This window comes from Lichenostomus cassidix, chromosome 20 (genome assembly GCF_008360975.1).
Source record: "Lichenostomus cassidix isolate B80296 chromosome 20, HeHo_3.0, whole genome shotgun sequence".
Taxonomy (NCBI): domain Eukaryota; kingdom Metazoa; phylum Chordata; class Aves; order Passeriformes; family Meliphagidae; genus Lichenostomus; species Lichenostomus cassidix.
In genome coordinates, this window is record NC_139500.1 from 10,185,339 (window position 1) to 10,207,409 (window position 22,071).

The window sequence follows — 22,071 nt, forward strand, 5'->3', positions numbered from 1 at the left end:
CCTCGTGTGATTTTTATTGCACTTGGTACATGGGGTTTTACACATTCATCTGTGCACCACAACAGGCATGGACATCAGTGGGTGCACAATGCAAACTCTATTTGCCAAAGAGTTCTTGTGTTGCTTAAAAGGTTTAGGTCAAGTGCATTCCACACTTCAGGTTTTATTAAAAGCAAACCAAATTCTTGTTTCCTTGAAAGAAGTTGTCTGTTGTAAAGGCTATACCCAGAAGAAATATGTTCCTATTTTTTTAAATAACAATGTGGTTGAAGCAGGAGTTTCTAATTTTTTTTTCCTGGCATTTGAATCATTAGATTCAGATAGGAAGTCTAAGACTGAAAAGTTGTGGACAAACAGTTAATGGAAATGGAAAGGGAACTGACATATCATAGCAAAATCAAATAAACAAGTAAGTGAAGTAGATATTACAGGATTGAATACAAGCCGTGAGGGGGAGAATATTGAAAAATATGAAAAAGTTTGGGATAAGATACTAAAATATGTGATAACTTCAATCACTTCATGCAGGAAGAAATAGGCATGAACTAAACAAGAACTTTTCAAAGATGAAATAGATAAAGAAAACCATTAGAAGCCATAAAAATAAAATTAAATCAGTGGAAAACAATAAAATGGCGCAGGGAGCAGCTCAGATTACATACAGATAATGCTGTACAGGTAATGCTGAGAAGTTCACCTGTCCCTCCTAAAGGCACTGAGAGGGTAAATCCCTCTGAGTTTATAAAAAGGTCAGTTAGGAAACTTCACTCAGGTATTAAAATGGAGCCCTAATTATTAATTCTGTCACATTCCTTTTAAACATTCTGACTGCAAGCTCAGTTCAGGACACCTGCACCTTTGACATGAGCACCTTCTGTGCCATTCACTGCAGCTCATCAAAGGCAGAGCTCCCATCACTGCCAGGAGCAACCTGAAACCCAGCGAGGTGATGCAGTTTGCAGGGACAAGGCATGAACAGCTGCCAGACCAAAATAATGTTTCACTCAGGGCCTCTGCTGGGTCAAGAGGCACAGGCAGAGCCCGATGGGTTGCTGAAATCAGATCTAGTCAAGTTTAGCTCTTGCAGGCTTGCTCAGCTCGTGTCTCTGTGGAGGATGATATCCGGTAACACCACCTCTGAAGTGCTCTCAGATGGAGAGCATCCTCACTCCAGCAGCCCGAACAGGAAGGTGTTTATATCTCCTCTCATCTCCCGTTCATATGGATTTTTAACACACACAAGCCCAGTCTGGTTGCCAGAGAGGCGAAGAAAAGGTCAACAAACTCCTTTGCCGCGAGTTAGTTTGTCAAACTCCATTCTGGGCAGCATGACTTTACATGTTAATGTGAGTGTTTGCCTCTGTGTCAATAGCCCCTATTGTGTGCATTTGTAACACAAGATTTATGGTAAAGCTTGCGACATTTTTCAGGCATAATAAGCGTTTATTCACCATCCCAGGTCTATAAGCAGAGGCCTGACAAGTAATTATTGACACATTGTGCAGAAATAAAAGCGGTGGGCGAGCTGCTGTTGCGAATGGCAGCGTGGGTAGGGGGAAGGAGGGGCTGTGTCAAAGGAGTGACAGCCTTGGTGCCCAACATTGTCAAAGCCGACAGTGACTTGCACTGTTCTGTGTGCCTGACTGTATTTGTGCTCCCTGTCACTGGGGTGTGACATGCCAAAACACGAGGAGCGCTCCTTTTGTCATGCTAATGCTTTGTGATGACAGCTTTGTGATCCCCCGGCTGTGCTCTCGCTCAACAAGTCAAGGTGTGACAGGCAGCAGAGCCCTTTGTCAGCGGGGCTGTGCTGCCCTCATCAACACCCTGTTCCTCCTGGACTAGAACCGACCTAATGCCTCAGGGAACACTCACATCCCAAAGCCCTTCCTGGGGATACCAGCTGTGCCTGAGAATGTGTTCTCGGGTCACCTGCCACCTCAACTGACCCCACCGTGCCCAACACAGAGCCCTGTGCCACCACTGGATGAGGAGGGAATGAATTTGAAAACCTTTTCCCATTTTTCACGAGCTGGGGTTCAAATCTGCCTTTCTCTGTCGCACAGGGAACAACTTGTTAACTTCAAGCTAAGCCTAGGAAAGCTCTGCAGAGGTTTTATGGTGGTTTAGCACAACTAGTAAACTCTGCCCAGGATTAATTCAGCCTCTGGACTGCACAAGGTATCACCAGACAGGATTAGGATGTATTAGCAAAGCAGTGTGAAGGAAGGTTGCACGACGCCTACTTGTATTATACTTGGCTGTAAAACCGAAAGTCACATTAGCACCAAGTTCATCCAAAACACCAAAGCAGCCCTAAAACTGTATTTTATATGGGAAAAAAAGCTGGGCAGGAAAGGGCAGAGTTCAGGCTGCCTAGACTAAGCAATGTGTTGGCTTCTTGGGATTGGAGTTTGCAAATGGCTTGAAGAAGTACATGAGCTTGGCTACTCACATGAAGCTTATTCAAATGATCCAAAACTCAATGATCAGCAAAGCTGGGCTAGGAAACTTGCCAAAACAGGCTTTTTCACAAGATTTATGGTGCTTCCTGCTTCTTGTTCCCAGGCATAACCAGGAAGTGAACTGAGTAAAAATGGAAAATATTTTTCAGAAAAGTTATGAATCTCTTTTTTCAAAGGTTAAAGAAGTTCACTGCAAAAAATTTTGCGTCAACTTTCAGACCTTTGTTTTCTTACTTATCCAAATTCTACCCAGCAGCTGAGCAACAGATTATTATTCTGAAATGTTAACAGTATTGATGAGGAAGACAAAGAACAAGCTAACTACGATCCAAAATCAAAGCCATGATATCAGAAAGTACAGGTTACTCACAGTAATTATTTCCTCTCCCTAGTGACACCACTGGCAATCAGGGATCCCATTACATTAGGCATCCTGAACACAAAACAGCAATCTGCTCCAAACAGCTTGACCCAAGATTTCAGCACGCTGAGCATGGGGTGGTTAAAGGGGCAAGTGGAGGGTGGAGAAGAAGACTTGAATGAAAATTATTTTATTATCTGCAGTTCTAGCATGGCAGAGGTTGGGATTTTCAAAGCTGCCTGTGACATCTGGAGACCATGGCTCTGCACAGAGGTACCACCAACCCAGGAATTTTCAGAGCTCTGTTCTAATGCTTTTCCTGCTCTTCCACCCCACATGCCAGAGGCTGCTGAACTCTGATCTGCTGAGCAGCTGAGCCAGGGAGGGAAATGCAGCCCAGCAGGAGGGATGATGCTCAAAGGGCTCTGCTGGAAGGGACTGGGCCAGCTGCAGTGCAGAGCTGGAGCTCCAGCCAGCCACAAAGCCCAGGGAGCTGCTCCTGCCATGGGATTGAACCCAGCACAATTCTGAACATCTCAGTTTACAGGAAACTCAGGTGTCTGCACTCACAAAAAGCCTGAGGAGCAGCAGTAAGAGCTTCAAAAATATGGTCTTTGGTTTGAACTGCAAGGAAAAGCCTCCACCCTTCAGGATGCACATGTGATTACATTGGCAGAGGCTGTCCCACAGAACCTGGAGTTCTGCACTCCCACTCCTTGCTTTACCCAAAACCTCAAGGTTTCTGTGCATCTCTGCTGTGTTCCAGTTGCATGTGACATGTCTATGCTCCTTCAGCAGGGTATTTGTGTTTCAAAGTGGATTCAGGTGCTGATCTAAGTGTTAACGAAGACTGAAAACTTCCATGTTTTCTATCAGATGATTCTGTAGCTCTTGGAGGAGTAAAATACCTGCAAAAACTTTGATTTAGTCTGAGGATGGTCTCAACTGATTTGCACAGAAAGAGCTTCAAAAAGTTTCATCCAGATAGATCCACAGTCTGAGCAGTTCAAAGAAAGAAGGAAACTTCTGAGATCAGTGAAGGCTGGAAACAAGCACTCCATGCATGAGGGAACCCAGGTCTCTATCTATACTGAGAGCTGACCTGCATTTTCATCTGTTCTTTCAGCCCTCACTCTTGACTAGAATTACCCTAAGCCCAATGGTCTTTCCCTGCTTTCACTGCAGATCCTATCCTTCTTTTGACTTCTGAAATCCTCTCTTTTCCAACAATGGGCTCTGATCTGAGCAAATAATAACTTGCAGTGAACTATCAGCTCTGCCTGCCTTTTCCACTCCAGTACTTCTATACACAGAGAAATTCATTTGAGGGCTCCGAAGGGTCTGCAGTGATATCTGCACCTTTCATTTTGCTGACATCTCTAATTACCCTCTACTTTTAGGTGTGTCTTTGTTTTCATGAAGCCTGAGCTCCACGAACAGAATCAAAACTGCTCAGTACCCTTTCCCTCTCTCACGTGTTCGTATGTCTATCTTCTCTGCCCTCCTTAGTCTGAATTTCCTAGATAACACATCTCAAATGCTAGAGATTTCAGATGGGTAAAAGGTACAAATTCCTGGCACTTGTAGATTTCCTTGGAGAGGAAATGGGAGTAATGAAGAGAAAGTGTTAAGGAGTAAAACTCAGCAGGAATAATATCATCCAATAGAGCTCACCTGGCCAGGGCCCGTCAGAAATACGAGATTCTGCAAGTCTCCAGCAACTAAATACTGTGCTGGTACAAATCTGCTTTCAGCTGTTTGGAACTGCTCTGCTATATTCATTTTACGTTTCCAATGAGACCCAACTCTGCAGTCAAACCTGCCTCAGCCCTGCCTAGAGGGGGGAAGGAAGGCAGGGGATGTGGTGGTGTGGGACTATGCCATGCTGGGAGAGCTCAGTCTGGGTTTGAGGGCTCCAGCACAGCCTGTGGCTGCACTTGGTCAGTGTGGGATTAGCCAGAAACTCCTATTTTCTGTAAACAGACAGAAGATATTTACCACATAAATTGTGGTTTAATCAACAAAGGAAAGCCTTAGATTTAGGCTTGATCTATTTTCATTTAATGAATGCAAAGGTTGGAGGACAAGAGGGTATTTTACTGTAAGTGCTACTTTTGGCAAGGCTTGCACTGACACATAAACAGCCTGGAAATGGGACTACTGGCTTCTGCACTCATGCTGTCACAGTCACATCTCACCAAGCTGCCTCAGGGCCAGCAGGAGACTCAGAATTGCCAATTTTAATCAAAGCCATTATGGCCCAAAGGCAGCTCACCCTGCCCATCCACAGGGAGAGGCTGCCCAGCAAGGGAACATCCAGCACGAGGTGCCAAACACACAGTCTGCCACTTCCTTTTAGTGTGAAACCCTTTGGAGCATCTCTGCTGCTTCCCCATACTGACAGCCTGGTGGGCTCCAGGGCAGGAGCAAGGCTCTCCAGGAGACAGAGAACTGCATGGAATTTTGACAAATGTGTCTACCAGGTATTGACTGGTGGCATCAGTAGGGCTGAGGTGGCACAAAGTCATTGAAATCAACATTTAACATACAATCTTAACTTAGAACAACAACAAAACCCAGGTAAATTAAACAGACAGAAAACCAAAAAGTTTCCCACACAAGATTCATAAATAATATCTTCACAATACAGGACAGAAAGACATTACACAAACCCCACCCCTTGGCCCAACTACAACACAAATTTCTGACTGCCATTCTACTTAAAACCATGACTTAATACTTGTTTTGCCCAACACACCTGTCACTGTGGTGGGTGATGGACAACCAGCCCTGCTGGGCTCTGCAGCACTGGGTGGGGACAAGGGGACCCAGGAGGGTGCAACATCCAGGGCCAGGAATCCTGGGGAATAGTTCATGGCCATTCAACTTCAGCAGCTAAAGTTTGGGTTTTGGTGGTTAAATTGACCAAATGCCAGGCTCAGGCAATGTTCCACAAATGGGTCTTTAGTCTGCCTAGGCTTAGACTTCAGTTTAAACTGTACAAGTATTATTTAAACACCAGTGCTTACAAATAGTATTGTGTTTGCTAATCATGAACATAAATCTGCAGTTTAACACTCTCTAAAATTTTTCACCTCCTCTGGATTTTGGTGATGCCAGAAGTCACCACCTCCATGAATATGGTGCACACCATAAATCTATACAGGAAAAGGAATGTGATCTTTTCCCCTGAAGTTGTGATGTCCATAAGTCACAGGGAGTGCAAGAGGGGATGCAGAAAGCAAGAATATTCCAAAGCCACACAGTGGGAAGACAAACAAGAACACCAACCAGCTCTTCCAAATCTGAGGTCACAAACCCATGCAGTCATGAGCACACAAATGCACAAGCAATGTACATCTGTACTATGGGTACATACATATGTATTACCAGAAAAAAAGGTTCAATTCAAATGAAACTTGCATAAAACTGGATAATTATTGACATACTGAAATAATTTCAAAATCAATCTCAAGAAAATTTAATGGCTGGTTTAAGCTAAATGAAATCCAAACAAATTGTGATTCAGCACACATTTAAAGCATTCTCTTGACTTCATCTCTGCCCTGTAAGGATGCAAATTGCTTTGGTTAAGGTATTCCAGTGTTTTGGGCCCAGGCTTACTTAGGTTTAGTTTAGATATCATACCTGGGGATTTGGTTCCAAGTATTTGAGGGGATTTGGTTCCAAATTTTTTTGTACGAGATTCATACTTGCCACTAACTTTAGAGTTTATATTTTACACTTGAGATTGACAAGATCACCAGGAAAAGAGTTATCTCCATCACACTAAAACTCTGGCTTGGGAACATTCTGTCAGGGTTCCTGTCAGAGCTTTTAGGTTTGGGTATGAGTTGTTCCACTGCTTGAGACATTGGTAGCCCAAAAAACCCACATGGAAGCCACCTGGTTTGCAGGTGAGAGCCATCTGAGTCTCCCTCAGACCTGTGGGAACAAGACAGACCCTCAGTCAGCCCAACACCACCAGAACCAGCACAGCCTGGCCTTGCCCTTCCTCAGGGAAGGAGAACAACTTAGGCATGGAATCAGCTGCTCCTAAGCCTTTCTCACTGCAGTGGATGATCAGGATTTCAGCAATCATGAAATACATAAGTAGAAACAACTATTTGTGTTCAAGAGAAGGAAGATCGAGTGTCCAACCACAAATAGCTGGTGAAGAAAGTGATATTCCACTTTCTTTACTAACTCATTGATTTCTCAAGCAAATAAATCTGTTCTGTCAGTCCTATAAGAATAATTCCCCCACTTTTTGTAGCCCTACACAGTTGCCAGATCTCATTTCCCTGTTCCTTTTAATAACACACACCACAAGTTAACAGTGATCAAACTTGCAGAGCCAGCCTTCTTTCAGGGTAATTTTTAGGGCATATAAACCACTTGCAAAGATCAGTTTTGTCAACACTGAATGTAATACATCTCAAGTTAGGAGCCCTCCAAGCCCTGCTGATCTATTCTGTTTTTCCAGGAAGCAAATGACTTTGAAATGTTCTCTTCATCTGTCACAGTTATCTGGCACCCATTTACATGCAAATATAATAAAGTGGTATTTGCAGTTAAAGACAAGATCACTCTAACCGAGTTATCACAGAATTGGTTTCCTCTGAACAACCCTTTTTTTTCCTTTAAATAAAATTATTTCAAAAACATTTTAGCATGTTAGAGGCCCTTGATGAATAGGGCAGTCCAGTCCAGTGAATCTTGGACAGGAAAAGGGTACCAGACAAACTCCTTGGGTTAATGCAGTGTGGACAGATGAATGGCTGATCCATCCTTAGGCTGATCCAGCTTCTATCAAGTTCAAAATAAGGGAAGGCAAACCAAGGACATCCTTCCCCCCATCATGATTATTTATTCATTTCCTTTATTCAGCACAGTCCTCCCCTCATGCCTCTATGGAAATATATATTAAATAGCCTAAGTTTCCCAAGCATAATAATTCACTCGTAAACTTCTAGGAAATTCCATTAGCACAAGCCCTCCTTTAATTTAGCTTCACAACATCTGGTGAACACAACAACAGTGCCACTTGCAAAAAAAAAAAAAAAACCTTTCAAGTTCAACTTCTAGCAGGATTTTGGGGAAGATGGAGAGACCTCATGAGAGAGAACACTGAGCAGCACACACCAAAAGTTGCAAACCATGCCAGGAATTCCAAGATGGCTAAAAACACTTTAGAACTTTCAGTGTCTAATTTATGACAGCTGATATAATGGGTAGCATGAGGAAACACATGGATTGGTCAAAAGGAGTATAAAGGCTTTGGTTTTGTAAAAGTTTTGTTTTTATTGACCAAACTCCCCTTGTCTTCAGTGAGGTGTCATTTAGGTTCCAAGTCTTGTTGATGGTGTGGTTGGAAGGTTTGCCATAAAGACTTTCCTCACATCCTTCAGCTCCTGAAAATGCCCACACAGAGAAAATACACATGGTGGCACTGAATCAACTCTCACCCCAGTCAGTGCTGTACAGCTGCCCCAGTCCTGTCCTGCTCTTAGCTGACAACCTCTGTGTTAAATCCTTTTCCACTGCAACAATAATTCATTAATTAATTTTAATTTAACCCATGCCCAGCCTGAGGAGTTCCAGAGTAACAGCACAATTCAAGCTTACATCTGATCCAATCTTCCAGCTGCAAGAGAAAACAGCTTGGTGTTCCACACAGTTCCTTAAAATAACCACACAAAAAAGATTCAGAAATATGAATTAATGTTTTTCTGCTTATCTATTCCTTCAGTGGTTGTTCACTCCTCCTGGCTAGGACAGTTCCATATACATTTAAAATATCAATCTAATCTGCCCAAAGAGCTATTGATTTATCAGCTCCATCTCGGTGTTGCTATTGAATGTCTTCAGAAATCTGCCAAATATGTCTATCCTTTCCACTGCTTCTATCAGTCCTGCAGCCTCAATGTCAGCTCATCTATTGATCCAAGAGCAGTTCTGCTCTTCCAGTCTACTGCTCTCTCTCTTCTCCTCATATTTTAGATGTGCTCATAATTGGTGCATAAAATTTAGGGGTAATACTTGTGCTCCTTCCCCAGCAACATTCAGCTCATCAGTCCAGTTCCTCTGAAATCAAACTTACAAAAAGAAACCAAAAGGGAGGAGAGATGAAAAGAGAAAAATATTTTTTAAATATATGAAATAACGAGAAAGTGTATCTATCCCCAGGTTGTGTTTCTATTATTAATTTCAGTGAGTATTCAGATGAGTAGCCTAACTCTGCTGGAGATTCTGTTCCTACTAATAGTCAAAAGAAGTTCAGAACTTCCTTCAGCATTCCTTGCGCAATTCCAGCTCTGAAGGCTAGAGCCAATCCCATCCTTTGCCCATGAGCCTGACCCAAGGCCCTTTAATTAGAAATCTCTCGAGTCATAATCATGTTTCTGTCCACACTTGACATTTACAGATCAATTCTGAAAAGACACTTCTGCCACAATTCAGGCAAAATATGCACAAAATACACCAAGTGATGGCTTGAGGAATAGTCACATGTTCATCCAGCGATTGGCTGCTATTTGTGAGCACAATTAATCTTTAATTAATGATTATTCCCCACTTGCCCATGTGCTCCAGTCACCTATTGCTTCCCTGACGAAGTCCTGCAGGAGCACAAGGCAGAGAGGGGAGCTGTCACTTGCTCCCATCTGAGCTGCTTCAGAAGGCAGTGACATCTGCAAACTTGACCCAGCAGCAGAGCCCAGCAAGCCCTGGCAGAAACGAGCAGCTCCCATCACAGGATGTTTTCATACATTACCCTGCTGATAACAGACAAGGGGCTCAAGGAGCCAGCTGACAGGCAAACAAACTCAGCTTAACCTCTCTTCCCAAATTCCATTTTAATGTTCAATTCTTGGCTTCATTGAGAGCCCCAAGTCCTTTGGAATTTGAATTTGGTTGACCAGATTTTTCATTAGTGGAATTTCCTATGAGCAAATGCCATGTGAAAGCAGACCTCACTTCAAGAAAGAGTTTCACAACCCTGTTGATTATTCTGCCTGCAAACATCCAGAGGGGCAACAATGCCTTGGGTCATCTCCCCAGCAGCCTGTGACTAGAAGAACATGAGCTTTTGGGGAATGCTAACTTAGGGAGGCAAAGTGTCACTGCTGTGTTTTCTCAAGAACAGCAAAGGCTGTTCCCTACCATGGCTGCTTGGGGCAGTAAATAAACCAACAAGTACCTGGAGCTGTGGGGATATTTTCTAAGGCAAAACAGTAAGTTAAATTAAATTACTGAACAAACATTTATAAAACTGAAGAATTAATCAACTTCTGTTTCTAACCCTCACTGAACAACTGCTCAGCTGCTTTGACTACACTGAGATGTAAAGCAGTCAGGACTTAACTGTGAATTCTACTGTTGGTGTTCAGTCTCATCCACGTATATTAGAATCCCCTCAAAAACTTTTACTAAGGATACTGTATTCAGGTCTGTGTTTTTTTCATTTTTCCCCCCTAAATCAGTTAAGTTATATCGATAGAAATTTAAAAGAAGACTCAGTTATACCGGTATAAAGATTACTTTCTCCTATATCATCCTGTAAGTATGTTTGCAGATCTGAACATATCTTTAAAAACCAGCCTTGTATAATTGTACCTGTAGAGAATTTAGGACTTTAACAGTATGTTTAAAGCAGTGTGGTTCTCCAATGCAGGAAGGGTTGTAAGCTCTATTTATAAGCTCTACCCTCTGCAGAAACCTTGTGCTTCATTGGGATACACACAGAACTCTTTGCAGGATCAAGATCTCCATCAAGTCGTTTATACACATAAATAAAAAGGTCTTTGCACAGAATCTTGCAGTTTATGGCAGAACTGAAACCTTAAACTAGATTTCCCAAGCCCAAAGTTTGCATTTGTTGCTATATCATCTTTCCTTATACTAACTAAACTTCCTCTAGTCACTTCACCTTTCTGGTTTTAGTATACAAATTCCTAAAAGGGAATACAGCTGCTTCAGATGTAAGACTAACAAGAGAATAGCTACCCCTGAAGAAAGGGAAGACAGCTTTGCATGGAATATACCTTTTGTTTATTTTTGCCTGGATTCTAGGACTTGCTAGGAACATGCCCCAAGTGAATTACCCTGTTATTGTAAGGTAATGCAGCTAATGCTGCAAACCTGATTGGACATGAGTACAATCAATAGAGATAAGCAGAAGCAGCAGCCAGATTTCTTGAATAAATGAATTCTTGCAAGCTTCTTGCTCAGCTGCTCCATCAATGACAAAACTCCCATCGATTTCAGTGGGAAATAGGATCAGGCCCTGATTTCTGACACTGCTGATACCAGTAGTCTGTTATATAACAGGTGATGTACAATTAATTAGAATTTAAACTATATATATATTTTTTTTAAGAAACCAGTTTCTTTGTCCCCAAACTTCCATGGTCCCCTGCCCTACAATTAATCATGTCTATTATTAATCTTTCCCCAAACTGTAAAGCAGCACAGCAAAATGGCAGTGCCAGCACTGCAGTTCAGATCTCACAGCCCTCATTAATAAACTTAATATAGGCACTGGAGTATTTCAGGAGTGTAGTAAGTTACAGACTAAGGACTTTCCTTTGGGTGTAATTTTATATTCTTGCTTCATACAAAAGTAATGTATTTATTCCAGAGTCCTTGTCTCTGTGAAAGTGAAAAAGAGAAATTAAACCCCTGTTTAATCAGCTGGCATGGTGTGAAGTTTAACCCTCTCACCTTACAGGTCAAGCATCCCTGGAGCTGCAGAAATCTTGACTTGTGCCCTGAAACTGCTCCTTGCACAGAAGCAGGAGGCCAATATAGCCATGGGCTGAACAGCCACTTACATTTGTGGACATAACTATGTAGAGGAATAAATGGATGTAAACCTAGAACAAACCAAGTTTCTATCATCAATAAAGACAAGTCTAGTCTGTGACTGCTTGAGCCCTGACTAGAGTGACATTTGTGTGAAGAAGATTCTAAAAGATGAGAGGTTCTTACTCTACTAGCCCAGCTGATCACTCACTGAATAAGAAGAGGTTGAACTAAAGTCACATTATCTTCTCAAGAGAGAAAAAGCCACCCCAGAGACAGCTCCAAGTCACACCCGGTTCAGAACTGAGCTTCAGAACAGGTCTTGAAAGCACTCCCCTCCCACTTAGAACCTCTCTCTGGCTGATGAAAAAGCATCTCTGGCAGCTGCAGAAATCCACCCCCCAGAAGATCAAAGATAATGCACTTTACAGCTGTGCAACACAGTGCAAGGAGCAGAGCAAACCTGGAGCTAACATGGGCTTCCCAAGGAACTGGGGGCAAGAGGATGCAGCAGTGAGCAAGAGAACAGAGCACTGAAGGACCACCAGGGTGTTGGAGGAACAGAACCAGTCTTGTGTGATCAAGTAAACACTCACTAAAATTCATTTAATATTATTGCATCAAATGTTGCAGTTGGTTTAAACGAAAAAAACCCAAACAAACAAAAACAAACAAACAAACAAACAAAAAAAACCAAAAACCCAACAATAACAACAAAAAATAACCAAAAAACCCCCAAACAAATTAGGTCACACATTGCAAAATAGCTCTGCATCAGAAAAACTGTTTCCAAGTCTGCGGCAAAATCCCCATCAAATTCCTTAAAATTCCTTGGCTAAAGGTAAGAATTTCTGAGAATCCTCTGACATTCATAAAAAGATTTTTAGAGATATCCAGTGCTAGAAACTGAAATTTTGGTGCTTGTTTTAAAGCCATTCAACATTTCCCTCATTCTTTTTATTGTTTTTACTTTTAAAGTTATCAGGTCTTGCTAGGGAAAAAAATCAACTGGAGGCAATGTGAATGTGAAGTAAATGGGGTACAAAAATAGAGGCCAATAGCATACTTTGTATTATCCCTGGGGCACAAGAAGATGTGTCCAGCAGTGTTTGGATTAAAAATAACATTTTGAAGCAACATGAATAACCCAAACACATCAAAATGCAGTTACTTTAACTCACAGTTTTAATGGTTTTATTTATTTCAATTAAACCATGATGGCTCTAGTCCATTAGCTAGTTAATAATGTGAATTAGAGAGCGTCAGTTAACACTGGTGCTTGCTATTTTTCTAAAAGTATTCAACACCCATTTGTCAGGAAAATGGTGCTGCTTGCATGGAGAGAATCAGCAATGGTCTAACATGTGTTTATCATATGATGGGGCAGTTTTTGATCCTTTTCTTCCCCTCCTAGAAAAGGACCAAATCTAAAAGCAATTCCACTGTCTCAGAAAAAGTGTTTCCTTGAGGATTAAGCACAATCAGGCAATACTCTTAAAAGCACATCTGTTTTTGTCTACACAAAGCAATATTCTATTTAAGGCTTTGCTAAATGCTGTTCACTGCCTTTCCTCCAACACACACTGGTTTTTTGCAATATACTGGAAGACTGGGAAGGTTTAACTCCAGAATAGGTGTTTTCTTTCAGAGAGTTTGTAAACAGTTTTATCTACTCTCTCACCCTGGATGAGAAACAAAGCAAATCCAATAAGACTGTAGTAAAAAGTACAGCTGTGAGAACTTAGGCTACTTGAAAAAAGTACCAATTTGAAAATCGGTGAGATGCAAGGACTTCCTACACAGCTACCCTCGACATAATTGGGGTTTTTTTGAGCTTCTGGAACTCCACATGTGGTTATCCTAGGAAACAGACACTTTGTTTTTATTTTTTTTTCCCCTGAATGAAGGACTATTTTGAAAAAAAATTTTACAGTAGAGATACAGCGAAGTGTGAAGAAACTGATTTTAATCTACTTTCTGCCATGATGGACAAAAGTAATACTCTCCACTAGGGACAAGAGGAGCAGGAAGGCCTCTACATAACACAGTCATGTGTACAGGAAAGAGAGAAAAATTTAGACAAGAGCTCAAAAACATGATGACAATCTTTGCCAGGTTGAATTTGTGCATTTGGTGAATTAAGCTTATTTCTTCAGACACCCTATTTACATGCTGTTTCCTCCTTTTTAGTTATTACACTCTCAACACACAAACAATTCCTTTGCTTTTACCTTTTTCTTGAGTAGGAAAGAAACTGAAATGGGCTCAGAGGCTCCAGGTGGAAGTCACACATCTCTTCTGTTTGTTCATCTCTCCTGATGTTCCTCCTCTTTGAGCCTGTGAAGACAGAGAAAATGGAGGAGGGATCATAAAAAAGCACAGTTCTCATTTATCTCCACCTATCTGGTTCCTTGGAACATGAAAACAACATTAAAAATGGATCTATAACCTATAGATTACCAGGAATTATGGAGAGTGGGTGTGAGTTTTCTCTCCATCATCCATCCTACAGCCCTGGGAGAGAACATGCTGTTTCCACCCCTCATGTTTCAGTTCATGAAGTCTCCCTTCCTCTGCTTTTTCTCCACAGACTCTCATATCCACACACACTCATTTTGCCCTCTGAACCGAAGCAATGAACCATTCCTTGTGATTAAATTAGCGTAAGTAATAAGATATCATAGAGCTGATTGATTTCCCCAGCAATAGTTATTAACCAGCTCAATTCAGAGGAAAGCAGAGCCATTATTCTAAACATTGATTCCTGGACAGGACTGCAGGAGAGGAGCGTGCTCAGATCTATGGAGTGTGCATGCAAACAAATCTCAATCCAAACCCAGAAAAAGTGCAAGTTTCCACTCCCAGCCAGAAACACAGACTCAGGTGCCCCTTGGGAAAAAAAGAGACATGTTGGTTGATAAAAGGGGATTATCTGCAAGATGTGCTAAAGGTGCCATAATTGTGAATTTGTTTCAAGGCAGCAGAGACTGAAATTTGTTTGAATGAGGCAGTAGCAATTGGGGATTTAGCATAACCAAACTGGGGAGTTTCACCTATTTTCTTGTGGCTGACTCTTCTAGGAACAAACACAGCTGGCACAGCTGCACCTCTCCCAGAACCTTGGCTGCTCCAAGCACAGAGACTGAGAACACCAACTCACTAGTCAGAGTTGCCCTTGCTTCTTCTGCACTCATTCCTCCAGCATTTTTTGTGATCCAAACCCTCCTGGAGGTCTCTCCTCCTGCCTTCAGCTTTATTTCTCAGCTGTTTTCTGCAGGATTTCATCATCACAGTGCAGAGGACTGGAGACCAAATTCTCCGTCTCCCTCTAAAGCAGCAGTGTTGGCTCTCTCAAGACAAGAAGCCCAAATTGTTCTGTAGTATTCAAAGTCCCAAGATAAAGAGAACCAAAGTACTCTGGAAGTTCCTGACTGTGCTCAGAATATGGGCTTTCTGAGCCAGGATTTAATTGTGTTTCACAGCCCTATCTAGATTTTTCTTCTATGGCACAATCAAGTAGTTTTTGTGCCCATGTGAACTTTACAGGATCTATGGCATGCTGAGGCAAAGAGCTGCACAGCTTAAATCTATTTTTAAGACCTTCTATCTGTTTATTTTGACCTTTTTCAATGGTTTATCTCATCTGAAGCCCTCTTAGGTCTTGTAAGGCAGCTGGAGCTTACTGTGTGGAGGGGAAAGGTAAGTATATCAAGTGACACAAAAAATACGTGGTGTGGGTAACCTGAGGAAAATAGGCTGGTATGAACTGCAGGAAAAAGCCTTGGTAGAGTCAGAGAAGTTCGTGGAGCCAGTGAATGAAGCAGTCATACATTCAAGCTATTAGAAACACTAAGTATCAACAAATAGCCCCACAGTAGCTCAATTTACTGCCATCAGTTTCAGTTCTGGTCCAAATAGCTCTCCCCTCTCCTGGAATTCAAAATGAGATGTATTACACTTTAAAGAATCTGTGTGAGTGTATGTGTGCCTATGGGACTTTTTCAAGTCACTTATTTGTCTGAATGCCATTGATTTTTCTCCTAATTGTTATTCACTATGCTAATTTCCCTCACAAATCTCACATGCTATTGATCAAAAAGTAATAAACTCTCCAGCAAACAAAACAAGCATTATTGCAATGTTGGGAAAACATCATTTAATATCAATACCATATTTACAATTATCTTTAACCCAAATTTCACCCGCAATACAATGCATAATCAAAATCACAGAGCTACAGGCAAAAGGGTAATATTAAAAGACTCCCACTAGACTATTTTCTAGTAGATTATAAGAAGAAAGGCTGAAACAGGACAATCTCAAACAGTTTAAGATATACAGCTAATGCTAGAAATAAATGCTGCTGAATAAAGTCTGTTCTGCCTAGTCCATGTCCCTTCTGGTTTTGGAGACAGTCACCATGAGGATAAAACTAAAGAAAAGGCAGCATCAGTATCTGTGCCAAAATATCAACCTATGGAGGATCAGACCTCATTTAAATTGTGGTTTCTGCATTTCATTTTATTTTTTTGATAAGAACATACTGGGTTCAATCCAGTTCCTAGTGCATGCCTGCTGATTTTCCTCCCCTTGAGTGGTAATGGTAGTAGTAACAAAGTGGTAGGAATTTATGATCATTGCAGTCCTGAATCTTGTTCCAAACATTATGAAATACCCCAAACTATCAGTTTTCCTTTTACCCCCATAATTTTCTGAATTTTGCCGTTAATTTTCTCCATGTTAGCTTGAAAACTATCACTCCTTTTCTTCTCTACCATGCTTCCAATGCAAACTGCAGGCAAGTTACTGCAGAGTCAAGGAACTCAGCCTGGTGTAAAGTAAGATATAAGGAGAAAATCAGGCCCTGTGGAGGAGCAGAGAAGCATCCCAATTGTTAAGCCAGATATATATTTATTTATCCAAATAGAAAACATTCAGCTCTTTTGTCTCCTCTGTCCCCAGAGTATTTCTTGGTAGAAAATCGACAGTTTATGTTTCAACTCACTTTGTCCCTTTGTGATGAACTCAGACAGGAACTTCACCCTGCACTGGGTGCAGTGAGCTGGGTTTGGTTGCTGACTGTAGATAAAAAAGCATCACTGGAAGCAGATAGATAAAGAATCTTTATCTTCATTTGGAGGGTAGGGCAGTTGGACAAGAGCAGGCACACACAGCTGGATGCCAAGAGCACGACACATAGTTGTGGGGAATTCAAAATCTGATTGAAATCCCACAAGATATCTTTATTTGGCACCACAGCTCATCTTTAATTTCAGCATAAGCGTGGTGTCTCATATTTGGGGCTGAATCTTCACAATTCATAGAGCTCATGTGTTCCAGCTCAATCCTACTCCAAGGGAATCTAAGGTTCCCAGTTATTTTCCTACAGTTTTCTCTCCCTGCCCTTTCTGGACACTTTCAAATCTCTCCTTTACTAGCACACTCAGATTCAAGGATATTATTTCCAAGTTGCATATTTCCAAGAGCTACATGTCACAGAACGTGACGAACACAGAAATCTGTAGCGTGGGTGGATTTGTGAAAGAAGAGCTTTTGAGTGTGGCCTGCCATTCAACTCTGCACCTGGCAGAGAGGGAAAACAATCCCAGCCAGCCAACTCAAACAAAACAAAAAGCAGGAATGGAATCAGCAATCTCAGGGCAACTCTTGCCACAGCCCTGCTAGAGTTTCACGAATCCCACATTCCCTGCAGCTGGAAGAGCAGCCAGGTTTCTGTCACTAAGCAAAGCCACCAGAATTGCTGGGACTGGCCATCTCCAGAATGAGGATTACTGAGGTAACAGGGCTGCTCCCTCACTGGGGTAAAGTGGCATCGTGCCAATCGTGACACACCAGCCAAGGATCCAGTCCATGATTTTTTGCATCTTAATAGGCAGACATGGAATTATTGTGTCTCTGCAATTATTTCTGACTAATTCCTGCCATTACACCTCTTTGCATCCAGCACACCCCTGGGGGGAAAGTAGATGATTTGTCTGGTGATATCAAGCTAAGTTGCCAATCAAAACAGGGGTTATTGATATAACACTGAAAAATATATCTAATTAATTTCATACTATTTGAAATACACATTCTGCTCCGCACACACCCTCTTCAGTAGTATTTTGAAAATAAGTCAATTTTTGGAACAATCTGCAAATAGTGATATTAATAACATTCAGTAAATTGATGGCACACCCTTCCTTGGATGGCTATGTTCACTCCTCACTCCATTTCAAAACCAGATGTAGCGGAAATAAGCAGCCCAAGAATGGAGAAGGAAAGATTTTTTGAGATTCAGGGAAAGACTTCCATATGATATTGGTGAAAGGACTTGATTTAGTGAGAAGATCAGGAAGAGTGAGCAGCAGAGAGCACAGCACATGTGTTCTTTTTTACTCTTATAAAACAGCAACAAAGAAACATCAGGTAAAGATGAATGAAAACAAATTCAAAACCAATTACAAAACCAGAAATTCTGTTTCCTATGCAGCCCACAACCAAGTTATGGAGTTGATTGCTTCATATAAATTATCACTGATTTAAGTATTTATAAAGATCTGAAAGGGATTAGTCATTGGCATTGATAATCAAAACAATAAGTTACAATAAAAACTTAAAAATATGACTGGACAAATGCCAATTATTAACTGCATGAGATAAAAATACCTCACTGGTGCAAAATGCAATTCCCCAGTTATAGGGTATCATGTAGGGTTTCTTCTGAAATGTCCTGGCTGGCTACTGAGGGAGGCAGGATATTGGATTAGAAGACTTATGGATCCCATTTGCTGAGGAAACTCATCATTTCTCATTTGGTGATTCAAGGGGCAATAGGTGAAGAACTGCAGGAGTGCCCATGGGGAGGCACTGAAAGGGCATGAGGAGCATTCTGAGCAAAGATTAGAGAAGGATTAGATAAAAGAAGGATTAGATACCTAAGAATATAGAGTTCCTTTTTTGGTTAAAGCAAATGTCTCACCCAATGGAGGAAGCTGAGGAATGTGTGTGCTGTGCTGCTGCTCCTGAAATCATGTCAAGTCATCCTCTTGACCAACATTTGCTAGAGAGCAGTTCAATTTCTGAGCCTGACTTCAGCAATCACAGATTCTCATTAGGAGATCTTATTCACTGGAAGGTTGAAACATGGTCTAAACTCTTCAGCCCCTGAGGGTCACCCCCAGAGCTGGGTGTTGCTATCACCCAGTCACATCAAAACACTTCCCTGTATGAGAACATTTTCTAATATCTGTAGAACTCAAGGAAAGGAGACACTTCCACTTCTGACTATAAAACTGCTGCATGAGGCCACTGGGAAATCATATTCCTTCAGCTTCCCAAATCCTGTTGTCTCCCTTGCTTAGAACCTCTAACATGTCCACAGCCACCCCTCGTACAAAGTGTGGGGTTGTTTTTTCTTACAGAACTAATTTATTCTCTCTTTCCACTCTAAATTCAGTCCTCCTTGGTCAAAAGTTATCTTCAACAGAGTTTAATAGCAAGAAACATTCCGCAAGGACTGCACAGCATTATTTTGTTCTCAACATACTGGGAAACGAAGTGTGTGGGTTTTGGATTCTAGGATCCAGACCATCTGTTAAACCTATCAGAGGTTTGAATTCTAATTTGCTGTTGATTTAAAAATAGTCCCAGCATTACCCTGTCATTTTCTGTAAATTATATATTATTTAGTTTGCCATTTTTAAATATTATAGCGTCTTCTTCTCTCTTCTCTTATGGTTTAATTTAGATTCCTTATCATCTCTACTGGTACCATTCTTCCCTCCCAGTAACTGATCCTTGTCTCTGTTCTATGCCAGGGAACCTACCTCACTACTCACAAGCTGGCTCAGAAACTAATTCTAATGTCGTCATCTGAACACAACTTCATCACTGCTGCAAGATGTCATCTCTGTTGAAAACCAACAAAAAAGCATTTATTCTGTTTATTTCATCTGTTTACCTATAGTTACCACACTAATAATATGTCTTGCAGTAACTTGTCTTACCACTCAAATGACCAGCAATTAAGGTATCACTGCCACTGTATTAAAATGACAAGCTTTGGGAAGATTTTCCTAGAGAGTCACAATCTGCATTTTTTCAGAGTGAAGATGGATCTCATTCTCATATTTTATCTTTAAAAAAAGACTCAGCACATATCATCATGGGTTCTGCCATGGTGTTTTCTTCTCAGTCTGCCCCACAACCTTAAATATGACCTGTTTTCTCAGACTACAAACCAAAGGGCTCCAGTTTGCTTCTAATAAGAGTGCAAGAAATTAGTTTTGCCCAAATAACCCTGGCTTTTTCTGCTGAAAGCGCTGTCAGCTTAAACAACAAAAACCTGATGGTTTAGTTGCACTGCAGATTACCTGGGTGCTCCTGTAAAGTTCCTAAGAAATTCCTTTTACTTGTATCAGGAATGCAAGTTGCTGTTTTGAAGCTCTGGTTGCAGCAGGATCCAACATAGATTCATCCTGCAAACAGGAGCAGAAAGTGGAAGTGATTTAGATTTCAGTAAAACCTGACACTGCAGCTCCCATCAGCTCAGCTGAGTGAGGGATGGTACAGCAGGGCTTTGTGAAGATGAGGATTTTTTACATTTACTTGTTGTCTAACCCCAGCCAGGGAAAGACAGACCAAAGACCATGTTTGACACTCTTTCTGAAAACTAGCATTCACAGATATTTTATTGCCTGGCACATTCCTGCCCCCTCACTTCAGACTCCAGCTAGGAAAGAGCACTTGGCACAACCAGGAGTATGTGCATGCTCTATCTTATTAATTATTTGTAAAACACACACATCTAAAGCAGTGATTCTCAAACATGGCTAGTGTACAATAAATTTATTTCTCATTACTCAGTTGTATTTTGGTTTAGCTATCAAAACTGCAGCTGTCATGAATTGGTGTGGCTGCAGATGCGCCCACATTAAAAATGAATTGTGTGCAGTGGGTTACGTACATGAATTCACAGACTGAGCAGGGTGGTGGACAGACAACAGGAGAAGAAAAAAAAAAGACAAATAGCAATCTGTCAATTTTTAGGAGTTTATTTAAAACTTAAACTGATTTTTTTTTCTAATAGGTATCAATCCCAAACTAAGCCATCTTGGAGCTATCATCCCTGCATGTGCAGAGCTACTCTACATCTCAGGCACATTGAAACCAAACTCAACATCTGTACAGCATTCACTGTTGAGAACCAACCTACTGCAAACTCTAATTCTCAGGGTAGTTCTATCTCAAGCATCTAAGTTCTTCAATTAAAAATGTCTAAAAATTCAGGGATGATCACAAAAAAATCAACTTAAAGGGATATTATTAGATGCAAATGCAGCCCTACACCCCTCCATGACCAAGATAAAACACTGCCTCAAGTGTCAGTACCCCTAAAGATTTCACAAATTTGTCTCATGAGAGTTTATAATGGTTTCTAATCCAAAAAACTTGTCAGATCTTAAGAATTGTAGATCTTAATCCTTCCAAATTGCAAAGATCAAGAGTCACAGTTTGGTTCTCTTTTCTAGGGCAGCCTGAGAAAGGACATGTTTGTTATTACATGAAGCGTTTTGGGGATTACAACCAAAAACCATCATCTCCTGACCCTAGCACTGGGAATGCCAAAAATTCCTGCCACTGAGCCTGTTACTCACAGAACCTCTGGGCTGCAGGCAAAGATTGGTGCATCTCGCAGAAGTTCAAATTACCATATTTTCCCACATAATTTTAGATCTCCAGTTACAGATTGGAAGAATCTTAACTCATTCCTCAGCCACTCTGTCCTTTCACGTCACGAGAACACAGCACAGACTGACAGAAGTGCTTGTCCACATTTAATGAAGATGCAGCTGGAGTCAGGACTGAGGCTTCTAGGAAATGTACCACAGCAAGGAAGTGAGCATGACTGGTCCCTACTGTGCTTCATTGGACCTCACGTGACAAAATACATCTCTGCTGACAAAGAAATCACCAGGGAGAAATCACCAATGAAACAGGCATTGTATCCTGCCTGTGCTTCCAGGGAATTAAAGGTCAAGAAGACACACAGCAAATTGGAAGAACCCAAACAAGAAATGCACAGATAACAAGAGCAGGGAAGAACAAGCCATAGGGCAGTGAAAAGGATGGGGCAGCAACTTTTGCAGAGAAGCAAATGGGGCTTTTCCACCTTCTCTGACAAGTTTTAATTACTTCCATGGATCAACTCAACATTGCAGTTCTTCCCCTAATACCTGTTATGCTGAACTTCAGCTGCATGCAGAAGGCTGAGCCCATGAAAGTCCAGAGGAATGGAATTGGCAGGGCAGCTCTGTGCCCAGGAGGTTCAGCCCAGTGTCCCACCAACTGCAGTCATCTCCAGCCACCCCCAACCTCATTCCTGGGCTGGGATTTGCCTACAGTCAGACACAGACACCAGAGGGCTGTGGCAACACG

General features: G+C 41.5%; 1 long non-coding RNA gene across 1 annotated transcript in view; it reads right to left on the reverse strand.

The window, feature by feature from the left end:
• Positions 1-22,071, reverse strand: part of LOC146428812 (uncharacterized) — a 155,960-nt gene that overhangs the window by 16,945 nt on the left and 116,944 nt on the right. Inside the window, exon 2 of the long non-coding RNA XR_014855979.1 lies at positions 13,863-13,968. This is a non-coding gene — a long non-coding RNA (uncharacterized LOC146428812). The remainder of the gene's footprint in view (positions 1-13,862; positions 13,969-22,071) is intronic.